This window comes from Rosa chinensis, chromosome 5 (genome assembly GCF_002994745.2).
Source record: "Rosa chinensis cultivar Old Blush chromosome 5, RchiOBHm-V2, whole genome shotgun sequence".
NCBI lineage: Eukaryota > Viridiplantae > Streptophyta > Magnoliopsida > Rosales > Rosaceae > Rosa > Rosa chinensis.
In genome coordinates, this window is record NC_037092.1 from 26809531 (window position 1) to 26832014 (window position 22484).

A 22484-nucleotide genomic window follows, 5' to 3' on the forward strand; every position below is an offset into this window, starting at 1 on the left:
ATACAAAAAATTGGGTCATTCACTCAATGCATTCTTTACATATCACACAATGGTTTTTTTTTTTAAAATGTCTTCTGATTTACAATTACACAACGATAAGAACTAAACAATGTTGTCCAAAATCAATTCACACAACAACCATTGTGTACAACTGAAGTGTGATGCTATATCAGATGGTGGTGAAATTATAGAACACGTTGTCTGACTAGGCTTTCCAACAACAGCTTGGAAACAAGTTCTGTTGTATGAATGATGCACTTGCCATGCTGTGCGGCAGCTGTTCCTGGCATCTGCGGAGAGAAGGCACAACGGTGATAACAAATAGATGTCGGGTGTTTGTATATCATACAACGGTGCAACACCGTTGTGCAAATTTTAATCACACAACGTGCCGATACACAATGGTTATCAGCCAAATCAGACAATGATTTTTACCCGTTGTGTGTTTCGTTTTTTGGTGTAGTGAATTGTCCATAAACTAGTACATTAGTTTAGGTGGAGTATTACTACAAATAGAACAAAAATTACCGCTTTTACATCAATTGACGTGGATTGTGGTAAAATGCATGGTCATTGAAGTAATCGTTTCATTAATGATAAAAACATAAAGATTTACCACTTCGAAAACAAATTGGTTGTCACACATGTTAAATTGTCCATAAACTAGTACATAGGTTGTAGGTGGAGTAATTACTACAATTAGAACAAAGATTATCATTTTTATATCAATTGTTGTAGTTTGTGGTAAATTACTTCGACTAAAATTAATTATGACTTTGGCGATGAAAATTACATAATATATTACTTTAGTTATGCAAGGGAGAACTTCATTACACAAATGAGGACATATGTGGTTTTAGTCAAAATATAATGGTTTACCTGTATGATAACTTAGCTCAGTGGTTAGAGCACCCAGTACTTAGGATTCAGGTCCTGGGTTCGAGTCACCATGGAGGTAGGAGTGAAATCCTTTGATCCTCTTTATTAAAAAAAAAAAAAAAAAAAAAAAAACACATTGTGGTAACATTTGTAAATTAGTTCAAAAAGCAGTAATAACAAGCTATACATGAGGTAGTTACTACATCTAAAACAAAGATTATCTATTTTTACATTAATTGTTGTGGTTGTCGTATTTAACAAATAGTAATTCGGTGAGCCTATGTTAGAAGTTTTTTAAATTTTTTTTTTAAAAAAAGGAAAAAAACGTAACGGTGAGTCTAGTTAGACCTCCCAATTTGCTATTTGGAACTCCTCTAATTTTTGTAAAAATTTAATTACTGTTTTACCCCTCTTCTTTTGGCCCTCATATATCCTAAAAAAAAGAAAATTACAAGTGAATATTGTAGCCCTGTGCAATCCCAACAGAGAAGTTCCGATGTGATATGTTTACACTATTTATTTACAGATCCAATATGTTTTTTCCGTCGTCTCTCTCTATCAAACTTAAGGAACTATAAATTATTTATATTTAATCTTTCATTCAGCAACTATAACAAAGACAATCTAATGGGTTATTTCTGAATAAATCTGAGGAGCAATAGAGGCAGCGAAAATCAGTATTCTACAATCCTTTATTAAAGAAATATAATTTCTTTTCTCATTATCAACATGCAAGCGTTGTTATGCAACCAAACAATTGACTCAAACCAATTCCTCTCTTTTTCTTTCTTTTCTCTGATAATATTTGTTTATGGGCTTTCGTAGCCGACCAAATCACGGAAGTTTTGCGGTGAACCTTGGTACCCGGCAACCAACTTGAGCTGAAGATATAAATAGATGGAATAGGAGGTTGATAAAATGGTATTCAAATATGTAAAATATAAATAAGGGTAAGTTAGGAAATTTGGTGGACAAAAATAAAGGAGGTATAAAAAGCAAATTGGGAGGTCTGAATAGAACCACCCGGAAATTGTCAATTTTTTTTTTTTTTTTTGAATCAATCAATCAATGATTGTAATATCCATCACAAGCCAGAATAGACCTTTACATACCCTTCCGCTGCCATTTAAGGGCATATGTAGACAAGAAGATAGTGGTAGTATACCCACAGTGGTACATAGAAATAGACCTATTCATTATACAGTCAAATACGTAGAGATAGCGGAATCCTCCTTTGGTACTACTCCAGAGGCACTAGAGGTACATAGAATGCATAGAAATGCATAGCTTCCTAATACAAGGAAATTATTGTAAATTGATAAACTAAAAACATAGGAAGGGCCTAGGGCAAAAACACCCCAGCCCAAATTAGAGCCAAGAGAGCAGCCCCAAGAACATGGGCCCAGCAGCAAAGGGATGACTTAAGCCCGCCACACCATCCCCAACCTCCAGCCGTCGACCAGGCCGCCCAATCAACAACTGCCATGACCTTTCCCACGGAACCGCGCAGAAACCCCTAGCCATGCCGCTACCACGATCCAAACAGATTCACCATAGCAATGCCGCCCCAGTCATCCCAGAACACCAAAGCCCCGTCGCTACACCAAACCGCCAGAAACCGCCATAGCCACGCCGCCACAGACGCTGGAAATTCCATGCTGAGGATGCCCACTGCTACGTCCTGGAAACTGTCGACAACCACAGTACCTGCATAATCAGACTCACCAGGACTACATCACCACCCATTCTGCTCAAAACCTCGAGCCACAAGCACCGCATTCATGAGACTGTAGGCATAGCTTTCAAATACCTGCCCGACAGCTACCCAATACCAGCACGGTGAACCAACGCCGATCTCGAGCGCCGCCGGACGAGAAGAAAATTGCAAAACTGAGGCGCCGAGTCCGAGTTTTTTGGAGAGAGAGAAAAAACCGTATTAGTCTGGACTGTCTAAGATTAATTGTCAATTTTCAATTGATAATCAAACAATAATTGGCTAAGAGCTAAAGAGGTTACCAAATTTTAAATATTTTAGATCATTGGATATATTACTAATCCAATGGTCCAAAATATTTAACAAAATGAGTGTATGGCAAACACCCGAGTACCTAAGAAAATTTCCATAAATATCACACATGCATCTGAATTATGAGTTAGAGAAGTTTTAAACATACACCCCAAATTACTTAATACACACTCCATACTAAATATGCCACCCATTTAATTTCTCATTCTAATTATTTATTAAATACACAATCCAAAGTACCTAAAATATCCTTAATCTCAAAAATCATGAAATATCCTATTATTTGACTATATTAAGCTACGATTTAATATGATTTGTATATTCTATTATATTAATTGACGTTTTATAAATAACCATATTGATTACTTGTGTTAGTTATTAAGAAATCCATAAAGATTTGTTATTGTTCCCTTTAAATAGATGCATATAAATAGGTTTTTGTTTTAGGGAATCAGAAATTGAGAGAAATTCGTTGTGTGTTCTCATTGATAATAGGGGCCTCTTTATATAGAGGATTACAATGCATAGAATCTCAATTATACAAGGAAAGTAATCGTACATTGATTAGGAATCTAGATCCTTCTAATTGAACCCTATTACCACTAAGTCAAGTAACCTAGAGTTTGGGCTAAACACAAATAGAGATATCCTTAAACACTCCCCCTTGTGTTGTCCAAACGCGGTGCTTCTCTCGTTGCCTCGTTAAAAACCTTGCCGAGTAACAAAAACCCAGTGGACAAAAATAACCTTGGTCGAAGTGGAAAAAGAGCACAACACACCCTTCACATTCTGAGACCATACATGTAGACATCTCCCCCTGATGTCTGCATCTCCCCCTGATGACAACGGTCATGGGAGTTCGGATGACTTCCGTAATCGATGCTACCAACATGTTCCTCGAAAGTGGAATTTAGGCAATGACTTAGTGAGCAAGCCTGCCACACTATCCTCAGATTGAACGTAGTTCACTTTGATCTTGAGAAGAGTCTGTTGTTGCTGATTATGCTTGGTGTTGTCGCTTTTGATGTAGCCTTTGCTTCTTTATTCAAAACAAGCAGCATTATCTTAAATGCTCATAGGCTCATATATGGTAGACTTCAAACCACAATTGTTCGAACATGCGTAATTATGGATCCAATCCATATACATTCACGAACCACTTCATGAAGAGCAATGATCTATGCATTGTTCGAAGATATAGCGACTAGGGTTTATTATGTAGACCTTCAAGATATCACGGTTTTTTCCCACGGTGAACACTTAACCGGATTGGGAATGACCTTTGTGTGGGTCAGAGAGATACCCAATATCAGCAAAACCTTCCAAAACACATGTTGTTTTGGGATGGGGATAATGGACGCAGCCAGTGTTGGCGGCGTTCCTGGTGTGTGATGGGTCCGAATCCATCATCTTTTTGTAGGGATAGAACAAGCCCATATCAATCATACATCTTAAGTATCGAAAGATATCTTTTACACCAATCCAATGGCGTCGCGTTGGCGCACAACTATATCTAGCTAACAAGTACATTGTAAATGAGATGTCCGGTCTTGTGCATTGAGCTAAGTACAATAATGCGCCTATTGTACTCAAGTAAGGCACTCCTGCCTCTAGCACATCTTCGTCATCATCCTTTGGACGAAGAGGATCCTTTTCAGGATCAAGACTACGGACGATCATGGGGGTGCTTGAAGGTTTGACTTTGTCAAAATGCCAAAGCATCTATCTAGATGATGCTCAAGTTCCAAACTGAGACATAATCGTTTTCTCCCATAATCCTTCATCTCAAAATCGGATTTCAAGTGTTCAGCGGTTTCCCTTAACTCTTTAAGGGCTTCTAATAAAGATCATGTCCAACATGAACCACGATGGAATCCGAAACTTGTTATGGAAACGCGTGGGCATATCCCTTCCCAATCAAGTAGTCATTTTAGTGAGCGTTTCAACCTCTTTGTAAACGCGCTCTGTGGTTTAGAGCCACTTGACTTGGGTAAATGAAGTTCACCATGAACCTTCATGTATATTCCGTATCTAGATCCCCATAGAGATACGTAGTGACCACATTTGTAAGCTGCATGTTCAGTTATTCGGAAACTACCAAACTGACAGGTAGTGGAGTGCAATGACATCCATTACGAGAGAATATGTCTCATCGTAGTCGATTCTAGGGCGTTTTATGAGAAACCCTGCGCCATAAGGCGAGAATGCCATCTCTTTTTCTCATCACGCTTTCTAACGAAGACCCATTAGTCAATAGATTTTATGTTAGGAGGTGTTGGCATCACTGGCTCGAAAATCTTCCTCTTCGTTAGAGAATCCATCTTAACCTGGATCACATCTTTCCATTTAGGCCAAATCTCTCTACATTGGGATTCATTCATCAACGGAGCGTGGTTCGATATAATCTGACTCAACAAACTCATGCGCAACGAAATGCGCAACTACATCATCAATTATGATGGAGTTTCTATCCCACGTCTCGTGTACACTAGTGTAATTTTCATAGAGCTCTATATTCTCAGGAATAGGTTCTGACGTTAAGGCGTCCCCCAATGATAACCATAACCCAGAAGATACTCATGAGATGGATTTTGAGTCTTGATGATCAAAGGATTGGAATGTGCCAAAGTATCATTCGAACCTTCAGTCCTCCCACGCATCCTAGCTGAGGTCATGGCCTGTAATGCTAGAGTGCCACTCTCTTTGACGTTGGCGTCATGCCTACCTCCTTGTAGGGTGGCGCTACGTCCTCTCGTAGGGACGTCCTTCCTTGCAGGCTTGTTTGCAGCATATTTGTGTGATCTCGTCACTTTAACAGGGATCGAGATGAGACATAGTGGGGACAGACTACGACAATTCCTGTCGTTCCTGTTGAACATTCATGTTCTTATCTCCCCCTAAAGACGGGAATGTCTCATCAAAGTGACATCCGCAAATCTAGCGGTAAGGAGATCGCCTTGCAAGGGCATTTAAGTGGCGGACGATTTGTTGGAATCTCAAATCCAACATAGTTGCCCATTCGTCTGTAAGGACCCATCATAGAGCGCTGTGGTGGCACAGTTGGCACATAAAGGCACACTCAAATATGCGTAAGTATGATACTTGTACCCAGTCACTAGCTGTAACGCAGAGGTAGATTGAGTGGCGGTGGATCGTAAACGAATTAGCATAGCTGCATGCGATATTGCATCACCCCAAGCGGATGTAAGAAGATTGGTGCGCATTACCAATGTTCGGACTACCATCGTAGTTGTTTCCGCGAGACCAATTGGGTGTGTTCATGGGAATATAATGTCCAACATTAGTCCTAATGCAATAACCATCGAAATTCTTCAATGTAAACTCTCTAGCACAGTCAAATCCAATTGACTGAATAGGATGATTCGGGGAGTGAGCCCGTTGTCATATGATATGCTCTAGGAGTGTAGCACAAGCAGTATTTACAGATGGATAATGGCACAACACGTGACCAGCGTGTTTGCATATCAACCAACCTCATGAGATATTTAAACGTCCGCAAGTTGGTTATATCAGTCCACAGAATCCCTACGGATTCTTTGTAAGAACAGAATGAGTATTGTCATATCCTTTGCATAGGACGGTCTCAGTCCTAATTACCTTAAGAAATGGGCTTTGTAAAACGAGCGAGAGGCTTTAGAAGCAACCAATGAGGATGCCGGTTGGGCCCGAGCGTCTGTAGCGCTATTAGAAGCAAAATGTGTGACTACATCTCCCATTATGGCGTTGGGGCCATAGGAATGAGTATGTATGGCGTCATTGCCATTGGGAGGAACAACCATGGCGTCATGCTCATGGTTGGCACCTTTTATGGCGACATCATGAGGGACTTGGGCGGCCCTATGGTGTCCCAAGACAGCTGCAGCGCCAGATGCTGCGGTGGATGCTGTCTTACTAAGTCCAAGAATCAATTTTCGATTCTTGCTTCTTCTCACTCTGAAGAATGGATGTCCGTGTGAAGTCTTTAGTATACGGATCATCATATCATGACTAGGATGACCTATCCTGTCGTGACAAAGCCAATCTGTGTCTAAATCCAAGAGATCTTCTCTCATAACTTCATTGGATTTAATAGCTCGAATAGTGACATAGAGTCCACTAGAGAGACACATAAACTTCTCTAAGATGTGCCTTTATTTGCAATCGTTAGAGGTATTTGCAAAGGAACCCGTTCTCTATATGCGTTTTCGCATGGAATCTGTTGGCTAGTCATAGATGCAATTTGCCCTAGAAGCGTAGAGAGTTTCTGTGACAATAATCAAGGTGCCATTTTAGTAAGGGGAACTTGGGCTATTCCATGTCCTTGAATTTATATCGATAGCCCAGATATCGTAGTCACAAAGAATAAAAATGGAATCATAATGAAAGGAACTTGAAATTTTATTCATAAGCCAACGGATTTACATCTTTATCTCTTTGTCCAAAGAAAATCTAACCCAAAAACTAGCTAATGCAAAACAATGGTAGTCTTCTAACTTCTTTCGGTAATTCCAATGCAAATGTGACCAGGTGAGTAGAGAGATGTTGGTGGAGCAAAGCTCTCTTAAGTACCACTAATCTCAAAACCTTCCTAGACATCACATTTGTATTGAGTACGCCTACTTTGAAGAAAAACTAATACCATTGGCATCTACTACAAAAATAATATGGCAATTGCATATTACATCTCTTGGAAAATAAAAAGACTTAATCAAAATCACCAGTCTCTGGATCTTGGCCTTTGAAGTCTTCAACCCTTAGAGCGAGATCGTCATCTTGATCTTCTTGCTCCATGTAATTTGCTTCCCTTGCTTCACGATACGTCTTGTATGCGTTAGCAACATTCTGGGGTGCATTACATGATTTAGCCCAATGTCCGGACGCTCCATACCGAAGTCAAGCATCATTGTGGTCATATTCCCTTGATCGAGGCGCTTTAGGAGTGCTTTGGGGATGGCTATTCCATTTGGTGGCGTCACCACCATAGCCAGAGGCTTGGCCTCTCTCTCCCTTCACACGTTTACCTCTACGGTTCCGTGCACGCCTATCTTGGCGATTTCCTTCCTCTTTAGGGCGAGAATATGGACTAGAACGTCCAGAATAATCCCTTTCCTTAGGGTTTCGCTCCTAGAGCCCGCCTTTAGGGGCGCGACTATAATTAGACTCCAGAATTGGCTTTTCTCCCACGGGTCTAGAGTTATAGTTCTTCACAAGTATGTTGTCGTGCTTTTCAGCTACGTTCAAGGCCCCAATAAGCTCATGAAATCTTGTGAAGCGTCTAGCATTGACATCAATCCGATAGTTTTTGGCTACCATCAATGCAGAGACGGGGAAGGTGGAGAGAGTTTTCTCGATCAACATCGTATCAGTGATTTTCTGTCCACAGAATTCCATCAAAGACTTGATACGAAGTGCTTCTGAATTGTAGTCAAGTACAGACTTGAAATCACAGAAGTGGAGGCTATGCTATCTCACTTCTAAGTCTGGAAGCAGGGAATCACGGATGTTGCCAAAACGCTGCTCGAGTTCTCCCCATAGTTTTCTTGGGTCTTCCTTATTGAGGTACTCATTTTGGAGCGCGTCATTCATGTGCCTTGTCATGAGAATGATGGTTTTTACTTCATTAGCCTCTCTCGTAGCTCTATTTGCTTCAAAAGCAGCAGCTTGTTGAGGAGTAAGCACGTCATGACTTGGCTCTTGGATCGTACTCAGGATCCCATCAGCCTTAAGATGCTGACGCACATCACGGACCCACTTGTGGTATCCTGCGTTTGTTGTCTCTAGTGGAGCGAAGCTCAACTTGTTCAGGTTACTCATCCTGAAAAACAACAAGAAAGTAGGGTTAGTTTCGGAGCAAAATAAGCTACCACGAAAGCAATAAAAATCTCTGAGCGTAATCGCTTCCAAGAAATTCAATTCCAAGAGGGGTTGGATTAGATCGAAACAATGATGTTTGTGGTCGATCATATTCTTCTCAACAAACTCTAAGTTTGGAGGACTCTACAAGCTCTAAGCTTGGAGTGAGAACGAACCCCCACAGTTCGGCTTTTGGTCTCCCCTATGAAGAAGAAAGGGGGGGGGGGGGTAGAAGAAGGGAGGTTGCAAGTCCCCGAGAAAAGAATAAAAGAATGAAAAAAAATTCAAAAACGGGAACTTTTAGAAAAGTTTACCTTGAAAATTGGCCGGAAATTTTGACATGAAAAAGTTACTGTAGATGACAGGAAAACTTTGCCAGAGGTCACCGATGGCCGGAGCTGAGCTGGTGGTGACTGCAGGCGGAGGTGGCAAAGCCCTACAAGGCTTGTGCGGAGCTGCTGCAGGGCTGCTGCGCTGCTCTTGCAGGTGCTAGGCAGGGGCTGTCGGCAGCTGTCGATGGTGTGCAGGGGATCTGTCGGCAGATGTTGACAGATGCTCGGCAGGTGTGCGCGGGGGCTCGGCAGGTGTCTCGGCAGGTGTGTGCAGGGCTATCGGCAGGGGCAGGCATGCACATGTCTCGGCAGGTGAGCGCTGGGCTTCTCGGCAGATGTCGGCAGCACTCAGCAGATCTTGGCAGGAAGCGTGCAGGGCTCTCAGCAGATGCTTGCAGGGCTGTCAACAGAGGGTCGGCAGCACTCGGCAGATCTCAGCAGGAAGCGTGCAGGGCCCTCTGCAGGACTCGGCAGGTGCTTGCAGGGGCAGGGGCCGGTCCGATTTTTCAGATGGCCGGTTCAGGGGCTTTCCGGCAGGTTCCGGTGGTTCCGCCGCAGTTCTAGGTTCCTTGAGGCTAGGGCTTCAATATGTGGGGCGGTGGATGTTGGAATTTGAGGGCTACGAAATTAGGGTTTCAGGGTTAGAGCTTCGTTCTGATAACGTGTTTTAGGGAATCAGAAATTGAGAGAAATTCATTGTGTGTTCTCATTGATAATAGGGGCCTCTTTATATAGAGGATTACAATGCATAGAATCTCAATCATACAAGGAAAATATTAGTACATTGATTAGGAATCTAGATCCTTCTAATTGAACCCTATTACCACTAGGTCAAGTAACCTAGAGTTTGGGCTAAACACAAATAGAGATATCCTTAAACAGTTTTGTATTATTTGAGTTCTCCACTACACCAATAACTTAAACACACAACACTTTTTGCACAACGAAAAAAAAAAAGTGTTGTGTGATGAAGAAAAGTGAATCACACAACACGTTTACAAAACTTGCGTTGTATAAGGTGGTTAAAATTCTGAACTTTTTAGCTACTAGATCATTGGACAACAGTTATAAGAATAGTTCGTTGTGTGAATGAAAAAAAAAATAGCGGCAGATTTCCCTCTTAGCCTAACTCAAATTTGGCTCTAAATTGGTACTCCAAAGGACAACAGAATAGTTATATCTGTTGTATGAGTGTAGCTTGCAAAATATCATACAATAGTTTTTTACTTTGTGTTGTCCAAGTAATGAAGATATATACTGGCAAGATTTCAATGCATCCAAAATGTCATTCATTGCCCCAAAATGAACAAACTTTGATCAAAATGTAGGTTACATATATGTACTCCTACAATGTAATTTCTTATTTGTGTTGTCAAAATGAGAGATACCTATCCCTAGCACCAAAACTGGTACTAGGATTGCACATAGGTGGGAACTATATATCCCTCCTTGCTCCCTCAGCTCAAATTTAAACTATGTATAATCAGACAACATAACTTCATATATGTGTTGTCTGATTCAAATAATCTATTGTGACTGGGCGGCAACATTTTGAGCCAAAATGCTGTAGGTGCCATGTTTCCCTCCATAATTTCACATTTTGATTTTTAGTGCTGCATTCAGACGACAGTCGATGAGATGTCAGTTGTGTGAATAACTTTGAGAATTTTTAGTTAGGTTTAATTTTGCCACATCGTGTCCAAAAGAAAGGGAAAAGGAAAAAAACATAGCCTGGCCTCCTCTCTATACTCGACACTCATGAGCTTTCTCTCGACCTTAGACCTACAAACCCATCTCTTTCGAACCCTTTTCCAGCGAATGGCTTCGATTTCATATAAGCCTATTCCTTCCCCTTCCTCACACCCTCTTCTCCCTCGTTGTCACCGTCCTGAACAGCCTTAGCCTCCTCCTGGTTTTGGTTTTTCTCCGCCTCCCACTCCATCTCTCTCTCCCACGGCTCGCATTCCGCCGTCAAAGCTTCCGTCAGTCCTCTTCAGCTTCGTCATCGGTACCTGAAGCTCGTCGGTTATCGGTGCCGAACAACCTGTTAGCAACTTCTCTTCGCTTTCTCAGATTTCCTTTTCGTTGCTCCGGTTGTTGCTTCAACCAGATTCGAAGCCTAAACGTTAAATCCTTGAAAGATCTAAGCGCCTAAACTTGAATTTTCAATGAATTAGTGTTTTCTTCGTGTCATTGTAGGGTTAGACAAGTGTAGAGAATCAATCAATTGTTACATACTAGAATTGGATGGGTCGTGATTGTTAGGGTTTTACCAATTGTTGATTTTTTCGTTCTCTGCCTATTTGATATAGTTAGGTGGTTCTCGTTTTATGTTCACATTGATTTGGAGCTGATTATATCATCAATTGAGCAGTTTCTGAAATTTATACCATGTTTAGTTGGCCAGGAAACTAAGAATCAGCTTATCATTTATTAATATTCTATCGGATGCTTCATGTTGTGTGTTTGTTTTCTGGGTGTTTTGGGTCAGAAGTGAATTATCATGATATTGAGTTTCTATTGGTTTCATATCACACATTTGTTTTTCAGCACATAAATACAGATTTAGCCCCTTACTTTCTATAGCTCTCTTTGTTTCTTTAACTAAATTGTTCAAGTTACAATTGTGACTGTTCAATTTGCTTCTGTGTTCTCTAGGTGGAGGTTGGAAGACAAAAATATATGCGAGATGTAAGCATTCACAACTTTGAAATCTTGTAGTTGTATAGCTAATTGTATAATGTGTAGAAGCTTTCCTGTTACACTTTTGCCTTTTCTTTTCTTATTTGTTGGATGGTCCATAATTTGTAACTCTTTCCAATTGCACTTTTGGACTTTTGGTGTTCCTTTTTCGTTAGATGGTACGTGGTTTTTCTTGCTTTGTTTTATGGTTATAGCGAGTTATTAATTTATAATGGAACATTAACAGAGATTAATTTGATTTACTGAACCTTGCTTTTGAAGTATCTAATTAACGGTGATAATCTTGGCAGTGGTATGAAATGTGTAAAAAATGATGTAGAATTTGGTGATGCTGATGGTAATTATCATAAGGGTACTGATCTGGATACTGTAAAAGATAGTGTATAATGTATTCATGATAACAATATTGTTTGTAGGTGTAGGCAGAGATATACATTTGATCGAATTCTATCTGTTTTTCTCAAGGATATTGGTCATAGATATGTTGTTATACCCATGTCTGCAGTTTTTAGTAATAGGCAACATGTAGATTTGTTCAGATTTTTCTCTGTTGTGAGACATAAAGATTAGTATGATTTAGTTTCGAAGAAGAGGCTATGGTGTTTTGTGTCCAAAGAATTGGACTTGATTGGTGGAGCAACAATGACTTCTATAAAGTTGATCTACTTTAACTATTTGAATGACTTGGAGATATGATTTAGGGAGAGTTTAATCCATAATTGACAGAAACCTGATTGTTGATAGTGTGGAGCAGTTTCTATATTGTATTTCTTTATGTAATGTTTCATTGAAATTGTATTCAACAGAATACAGTGGATGATCATGACACAGGCTTTTCTAATAAGGAAGCCACGCTGTTGAAATCACAGAAATTCACCCCTGAATTTGGTTTGTTTTTTATTCCTATTTGTTCTTCAATTTAGTTTCCGCTAACCTCCTTATATGGATTCATTAGTTTACGCTGTTCTCCTTATCAAAAATTAAAAAAATCTTACTAATAGTTCACTAAATAACCATCTGAAAATTGTTTAGTTGCTTACCCTATGAAAGAGCTATTGAGAATAATATCCTTATTTGTGTTATATTGTTTGTCTGTTAATGGCATAGATATGTCCATAATGGATCTATAGGCTGCAAAAGTACTTGTATAAATTAGGATCTTACTTTCATTTCAATTTATATGCATTATCCAGACTATTGCATAACATAGGGTTGTTGGTTAGTTGAGCTTTTCTTTTTTTAAGAGATTTCTGTATCTTCATTTTTTTTCTTTTTCATTGCAGATTTCACAAACCTTATATTTTCCAAACATTGTAAATGTTCCTCTCTTCAAGGGATGCTCAACGGAATTCATCAATCAGATTGTATGTCCTTTGTTTTTTTTCTCTTCCATTTATATAATTAATGTTCAAATGAAAAAGGATGGTTGACTGCTACTTTGTACAAAGTTGAATTTGTTTGTAGGCCAGCTGGTAGTTCATCATAGACAATAAAAATAAAATAAAATAAAATTTGTAATTAATTGCACTTATGGAAACATTGTAAATAGTGTTTACTATCTTGCATGGAAATGACTGTGACCTGGAACCTTATCTCAAAGTCAATAACGAATGTATAAGTGTGTACTGTAATGTCCCTGTTTGTGTGTCATGTCAATTAGTCCACCTTAAAGAAGCACCTGGTGGTGTAATTGTGTCAAACATTCAGGAGTTTTCATGTGTAACGCCACATATATTGTCAAATAAAATCTTCCTTGGTTCATGGATATCTCTGCATAATGTGTACTAATGAATTTGGTATTCTTATTCTTTTCATTTTGCAGGTTATTAAACTACACGAGGAATTTTTTCTCCCTGGAGAAGTGATAATGGAACCTGGAAATGTGGTAGATCAAATTTATTTTGTCTGTCACGGTGTACTGGTATGTTTCAGTTTCTAGACTCACCGGTGGATCTAATTTAGTTAGTTCAGTAAACTTATGTCAGTTTGCTTTTGAATTGATCTTTGGGTTTGCTTACATTGCCTTCATGTTGGTTTGTTAAGTCGACCAATTCCACAGTGGTAGACTGGCTGCAATCAGTGTTAGGCTAGCTCAGCTTGGTCTCTAGCTAGTTTATGCTTTCATGGCATGGAGCTTGTCTACTAGTGTAGGGGGCTGGTCTACTATTGATGTATGGATACGTTAGTGTACCGTAAATATTTCCCTAATTGTTTTACCCCCAAAAGTTTAATTTATTTTCAAGGGTTTACCAAACAACTAAATTTTTAATTATTGATTTATTTATTATTTTAAGAACCTGGCTTTTGGAAACCATCTCCACTGCATCAGCCTTTGTGGGTTATGGGACTGAATTGGGTTTTGATCAGGTGGGCATGCTCCAGGATGGCAAGATGTGCAGCCTCATGATCCTCAAGTTCAAGATGCAGCCAACCATGTTGTGAAGAGCCTTCAACAAAAGTCCAATTCATTGTTCCCTTATGAGCTTCAAGAGACTGTCCATGTTAAGGCAGAGGTCAGTAGTGATTTCCTTCAATGTGTTTTTTTTTTGTTTTTTGCTTATCTATCATTGATATGTTGAGCTCGATAGTTGGGGTAGCTATTGGTTATGTTTAATTAGCTGTTAGCTCCATCGAGTATTGGGTGATATTTTGTACACTTGTTCCTTTCTCTTCTCCCAGGTATTTATTTCCTCTATCTATAATATCTGCTTTTCGTATAATTCAACCATGTTTTTTTGAGGGTTTAATCTTGTAAGAGGGTGATCCTAGGGGCCTGGTCATTTCTATTTTCTGCATGATTTTAGGAATTGTTAATTTGCTGAGCATTTTTCTTCTAGTATTACCGATATTGGCTTATTGTCTCTAGGTTCAAGTATCTACAAGCATTTGATATGAGTGGCTAAGCCTGTTTTGATATTTTGACTCTTCCCGCATTTGACACCCAAGCTGAACCAGTGGGGCATTTCATGATTTTCAAAAAACCTATACTTCTTGTTTTACTCTCAGTTTTTGATATCTTAAAGGAGACTCTTCAATGATCATTTTGAACATGGTTTTGTGAAAAAAGGAGTTAAAATGAGATACTTATGCTATTTTGAAGTTACTGCACTGTTTCAGGATTCTGCAGAATTCAGCATTTCCGTCACTTTGGATTCTTGTTTGACCATCCATTTGAACTGCGAATAGCATGAAACTATGCAAAATAGTAGCCTTGCATGTCTACTTGAAATCTGGAAAGTTGTGATTAAAATCACTGAAAAAATAGTTGTTGGTGAATTTTTCTTTCTTGTTACCAGTTTTCTGAAACTGTCTCAAGCTTGCAGCTTATTGTTACTCTTAGAATGCTTATGAGTATGTTTGTAGGATTTTGGGTATTTCCGGCAATTTTTATGGTTTAAGTTCATGTTTTTTTTTGACTTGGAAATCAAACCCTTTTGATTATTTTCTGTATAATTGTTTTAGATTTGAAAGTGGTTTTCTTGGTCTTCATAGATGCATATAAACACGGTGCATTTTTAGCTGTTCTGGTGCTATACTATGGGAGTTCAGTTTGTTTTCCAAATTATCCTTTGTACTATAAATGAAATTTTAATCATTCATGCTCTTGTTTTCCTAATGAAATTACCTTCTACTAATGTTTACCTTTTAATATCTTTTGGTGCATTTTTAGGCTATGGATTCATTTGAGCCATATGGAAATGGAACAAATGGATCAAATGGAGAGAATGGCGCAAATGTAGAAAACGATGCAACTGGAGAAACCAGGGCAGATGGAAAGGGGGCAGAGCATGCATTGCTACCCCCCACCCCCTGTTATCCCACCAGATGTTGTTCCATTGCATGCTCAAGTAGATATTACACCTGAACCTTTAAAGAAGAAGATTGTGCACCTACCAATTGCTAGGCGAGGCCTTGGAACAAAAGGGCAAAAGATTCCTCTGCTGACTAATAGATTTAAATCTCTTACTATTTGAACATATATAGGCAACAACTATAAATCTTGTGGGGTGAGGATGCATTCAAAGATGGGCATACAATCAGCTTCTACATGAAGCCTAAAGTGTTTAGATTACTCATTTGATGGTTTACAATGTTTGTATTTGATGAACTACTATTCATTTCGTAAATGGACCAAATGAATGCACAATCTAATTCCAGAATATGCATGCACAATCTAATTCTAGAATGGGATGTTCAAATGATCACACAACAGATTAGATATAATGATCACTAACTGTTGTCTGAATGGCTAAAAATGGGACAGAAACACATTGTAATCAATCATATCACACATCGGTTTTTAACAAATTAGTGTCTTCTAATTTATACTCAGACAACAGAATTAATTGAACTATGTTGTCCTAAAAGTTAATCACACAACAGAATTAATTGAACTCTGTTGTCCTAAAGTTAATCACACAACAGATATAGTCCAAGAACTGAAGTTTGAAGATCAAACAGACAACAGACAAAATAAAAAAATATTGTCTGACATGCTTAACATACAACAGCTTAAAACTGGCACTGTTGTTTGAAGACAGCGCCTCAACTGTTGCGCAGCTGCGCTTGGCATCTGCCGAGCTATCACACAATAGTTATAACACATACCTGTTGTCTGTGTGTTTGTCACACAACTGTGTTCCACCGTTGTCTGATTTTTCATCAGACAACGGCTCACTCTACAACAGTGGGTCTCCAAATCCCACAACGGTTTTCTGTCGTTGTCTGATAAGATTTTTGATGTAGTGCTCATCTACCAAACACCATGTTGATCAAGTATATATATATTTTTTGAGTTCAAATGAATTCCATTGATTGAACAGCCAGAACGGCACTTACAAACTGTCCATATGGACACCCAGTATCATTTACTGTTACAAATCATGCTCAATTATTCAAAGAGCTTGCCAAGACTAAACTTAAACTAGGCTTACAAAAAATACTTTTGACTTGAGCCTTCCTTTGCCAATGCACGCAAATGTGGTGCTCCAGAAGGATCAAATATCTAGTGCAAAAACATAGCAGAGTTTAGAGAGTAAGCTAAAAACCAACTTACAAATTACTCAATCTCTTTCCCCTTACCCTTACTCGAAGGGCTAGAGGAACATGGTGAATAAGTGAAACTCAATGGAGGAGCAGGTTCTTTGTCATTCTTGGTCTTTGGTGGATTTTGATTTCAGGCTCCAAGAGGACGCCCCATTTTCTTCTTCATCTCTGCAGCTACAACTGGCACCATTAGACCTCCTGGAGTTTCCTGAAGCCCCAAAGATTTTGCAGTAAATTTGGTGATGAATTTAGGCATCTTGAGCTTCTTTGGTTGAGCTAGGCCTCGTCATATGGCCCTTGGACCCAAAGCCCGCCCGGCCTGACCCTTCCAATAGGTTGAGCCGGCCCGACCCTTTCTAATATAAGGTAGGGTATGGGTCATACAAATGAAGCCTGACTTGATTGAGCCCGTAAGGGCTAGGCCAGGCCCGATCCTAACCCGGCCCTAAAATTTAATATTATATTTTTGTTATTTTTTTCTTACATGTGTATAAAACTATAGAAGTATAGAACTTGTATTAAATTATTTGAATATATAGATTAGAAAATGGGTTTTTTACATTGTGTCTGTCCGTTTGAGGCCCAAACTTATTATCAGGTATGAAGCCCAACTCGAAGAGTCCAAACATCCAAGTCCTAGTCTCCAAGATGGCAAAACCTAGACGCTAGACGTCGTAGTCTTCAGAAGCAAATGGACTATAGCCGCCTCTCTCTCAAAATACTATCTTCCTTCTCAGCACACCAGCGACACCGCCAGTGCCATCATGCCTTTCTTTCTGTGCCAAACGGCAGCACAGGCATAGCAGGCAGGCACAACAAGCCAGCGCCAAGCTCATCAGCTCCGGCAAGCCCCATCATGGTCGGCGTCGTGATCTGGACACAAGGCTTGGTTGTTGGCTCCTAGTTAGCATATCTGGGCACCCATAAATTCGATTTGGACACCCAAAACACTCCTTAGCTTAACTCGCGCGAGAAGTTTACCCTCCGACGGTACAATCACCCCCAAGCCGTCGTCGTCGACCTCGTCTGGGCTCAACTCGCCGGATCTTACTCAGTCGTCGTCGACCTCACCTGGGCTCATCGACCTTGGTTGGTTCAGACCCTCAAACACATCCTACTCTGTCGTCATCTACCATCTCGGATTCTTTGAAATCAAATTCGTTCAGACCTTGCAAGTATATGGTCTTATCCTTCAATAGTAACCGAAGCTAATAGTCGATCTGAACGTTGGGACAGTAACGACACGACGGAGACAGTGACGACACAATGGTAAAGGTGACAGTGACGTCACGAAATCTGAACGTTGGGACGACACGACGATGACGGCTCTGGAGTCTGGAGCTAATAACCGAAGCCTTGATGTAAAAAGTTGCAAGAGCTTTGCAAAGTCTCTCCCTTCTCTCAGTTTCTGAAGTGTAGAATATGGTATGAAATTTTTACTTATTGTTGAGTGTTGAGTCATTTGAGTGTTGTGTTGAAATATCTAACATATAATATGCATTGAGAATTATATAGAGAGATTTGGCCGTTGTTCACAGACTCCCAAATATTTAGTTACTGCTACAACAAAAGTAGATCCATTTAGACTATAATTGTTGATGTGTCTGGCATATAAACAAACCTAAACATCACTTTATTTTGATCTTGAAACTCAGTTTTGAACTAAATGCTGGTGAGGGTATGAATATCAGTTTCAATATATGCTTCCTTGATTGCATTACAAATTTACAATTCAGCAAGTGTTAAATTTCTTTTGTTTGTGTTATAACAGTGGAAGAGATGGGAGCGGTAATCAGTGGAAGAAATGGGAGCAGTAACAGATTACTAGGAGGAGGAGATGTGTTTTGTGTGAGTTAAACAAAGGCCCGGCCCGACGACCCTATTCAAAAAGGCTAGCCCGGCTCGGCCCTTGCGGAATGGGCCTTAAGGGCGGGTAAGGGCTTACGTATTGAAACCTCGACCCGGCCCTAAGTTTTGTTGACTTGGTCAAAGCCCAGCCCGGCCCTACCCTAAGCGCTAAAATTTAGGGTAGGGCTGGCCCTAGCCCGACCCATGATGAGGCCTAGGTTGAGCCACTTGTTCTCTGTTTTCATCAATCAGAACTGGGGTTTGGACTTTCTAAGGTGAAGGGGTAGGAGTGCGCCTATGTCTCTTGCTGGGCATCCAATAGTATAGCAGGTTTAGAGGGATCTTTTCAATTGGTGTCACAACATCATATTCCATCAACACCATTGGAGCTCAAGCAAAGTTCCAAGGCCCTCCTCTAATCACCTTGCGCAAGTCGCCACAGTGATCAAAAGAGAAGAGGAAAAGGGAGTTTGATCTCTCTTGGATTTTGAAGTTTTTTTCCAACACCCAAATCTGACGAAAGTGACAGCGAAGATCATTGATCTCCACAGGCTTCGGTGAGAGGGATCTTCCCAACAAGTATGCTTGAGAATTTCGTCGAGTTTTTCCATGGGACAACATCGTGATATCAATCACATCATCTCCTGCAAGTCCAAGAGATGCTTGAAAGCTTGCAGTAACTTCCTCAAGAGAAGCCATTTGAGAACAAAGATGGATGAGATGAGGGGGAGGGTCGCTAGATGGCTGCGGGGTGGTGCACAAGGCACTAATATGGCGGCTTTGGAAGCTTGGAGGTGCGGCTTAGAGAGCACGCTTAGGGTTTTTGTTATTAGCTTACCTACTAGGTACGTATATCATGTTGATCGATCAAGTATAAAATTATGAGTTAAACATTTAACCAAAATTATATAAGTAGTTTCTCGACAATGGTGGAACTACAAAGTTGCCATTAGAGGGGTCAAACAAATTAACAATTATAAAGTTTTTTCACCCGTGATGTTTTATATTAGAAAATAAATGGATTAATCATATCTCTTAGGAAAAAAAAAGGAAATTAACTAAAAAATGGGAGTAAAGCGATCCATTTTAACAACATCTAATGCCATTGATTTTGAAATTCTGAATATCATGGTTTCTAACCTCACTTAATTACAATGTATTTAAGGAAAAATTAAATTAGATAATTTCTAACTTTATTCTTGTATTAAATTAGGAGGCCATGTATAGAAATTTATTGTGTTTATCTAACTATTTATACATAAATAGTGTTATAAAATATTGACTTACTTTGTAGAGAGTAAGGAATGTATAAAGAGAGATGAGGGGAAAATAGAGAAGTATGTTATTCAGTCTCAGAGGCCTCCCTTATATAGAGCTAGGGTTTACATGATAAGTGTTCAGACTATTAAGATATTACATGTAGGTCCCTAACTAATAACGTGGACAACCACATAAAAATTAATATTTACAACACTCCCCCTTGGATGTCCACCAATTGATGATGGTGTTGGACGCGCTTACTGTTGCCTCGTTAAAAACCCAGTGAGATAAAAATAACCCTGGTCGAAGGACAAAAAGAGCACAACGCTCATATGTCCTAGGTAGCATGTTTCTTGATGCTCCCCCTGATTGAAATCTCCCCCTGATCTTTGCATGCATCGCTTGATAGCTTCGAGAGTCGTCTCAATCCGATCCCTTCCACTAACTTCTGGAAAGTACACTGAGGTAGAGATTTGGTGAATAAATCAGCCAAGTTTTCATTGGATCGAATTTGCTTCGCTGCATGCAATTTCTTGATTCTTTTGAAGCTCATGAGTGTGAAAGAACTTTGGTGAGATATGCTTAGTCTTGTCACCTTTGATGAATCCTTCTTTAATCTGAGCAATACAAGCAGCATTGTCTTCATACATGACTGTTGGTTTGTCAGTTACTAAAGGTAAATCACAAGTGCTTCGAATGTGGCAAATCATGGATCTTAACCAAAAACAATCTCGGCCAGTCTCATATAATGCAATTATTTCTGAATGATTAGAGGAAGTTGCCACGAGTGTTTGCTTAGATGATCACCATGAAATTACAGTGTCTCCACAAGTAAAAACATATCCTGTTTGAGAGCGACCTCTATGCGGATCAGAGAGATATGATCAGAGAGATATCCTGCATCAGCATATCCAACAATTGTGGGATTATCAACAAATTTATTTGTATAGAATAAACCCATATCTGTTGTACCACGAAGGTAGCGTAAAATGTCTTGTACGCCTTTCCAATGTCGTGATGTTGGAGCAGAGCTATATCTTGCCAATACACTAACTGCAAATGCAATGTCTGGTCTTGTACATTGTGCCAAATAAAGTAGGGCACCAATAGCACTAAGATATGGTACTTCGGGACCGAGGATAATTTTGTCATCTTGTCTGGGACGAAATGGATCTTTCATAGTGTCAAGAGTCCGAACAACTATTGGGGTACTCAGTGGGTGAGCCTTTTCCATACCAAATCTCTTCATAATTTTTTTTTTGTATAAGCAGATTGGTGGACAAGAATCCCACTATCCAAATGCTCAATCTGCAGCCCAAGGCAATACCTTGTTTTTCCAAGGTCCTTCATTTCAAATTCTTTCTTTAAATATTCAGCAGTTTTTCCAAGTTCTGAAGAACTTCCAATCAGATTCATGTCATCGACATAAACTGTGACTATTGCAAAACCAGAATTTGATTTCTTAATGAACACGCAAGGACATATAGGATCATTGACATATTCTTCCTTAAGTAGATACTCACTGAGGCGGTTGTACCACATTCGTCCAGATTGCTTCAATCCATATAAGGATCGTCTCAGTTTGATTGAGTACATATTGCGTGGTTTTGTAGTTGCTTCAGGCAACCTAAGTCCTTCTGGGACTTTCATGTAGATATCAGTATCTAACTCACCGTATAGGTATGCAGTAACAACATCCATAAGTCGCATATCAAGTTTTTCCGAAACTACTAAACTTATTAGATAGCGGAATGTGATAGCATCCATTACAGGAGAATATGTTTCCTCATAATCTATCCCAGGCCTTTGTGAAAAACCTTGTGCAACAAGTCATGCCTTATATCTTGCAATCTCATTTTTCTCATTACGCTTTCTTACAAATACCCATTTATATCCAACCGGTTTGACATTGGGTGGTGTTTGGACAATAGGTTCGAAAACACTGCATTTTTCTAGAGAATTTAATTCAGTTTGGATTGCGTCTTTCCATTTGAGCCAATCATGTCTCTGTCTACATTCATTAACAGAGCGAGGTTCAGTGTCATCGCCTTTTATTATTTCAGTAGCTACTGCGAATGAGAATATATTGTCTATGATCATATGTCGACGATCCCACAACTCATTGGTGTACACATATTTTACGGAAATTTCCTTATTTTCAGGTACCTGAGCCTCTTCATGGGCTAGTGTCTCACTGATGTCATTTTCCTCTTCTGTAGTCACAGAATCATGAATTGTGGATCGGACATTAATGTCTTGCCCAATATTCTCTTCAGGGGCGATTTCATTTAGATTCAGATGTGCCTTTGATTTCCTCTTTTTGGGAACTGAATCTTTTGAACCTATAGGTCTACCATGCTTCAGGCGTGCAACAGATGGCTCATTGGCCGCCACATTAGTTTGTCCAATTTGGACATTAATTCTTGCCGGTGCATTTATTGCTGGGATATGTGATCTTGTCACTTTTGCTGTGTCAGTGAATGCATCAGGCATTGTGTTAGCAATATTTTAAAGGTGCAGAATCCTTCGTACTTCAA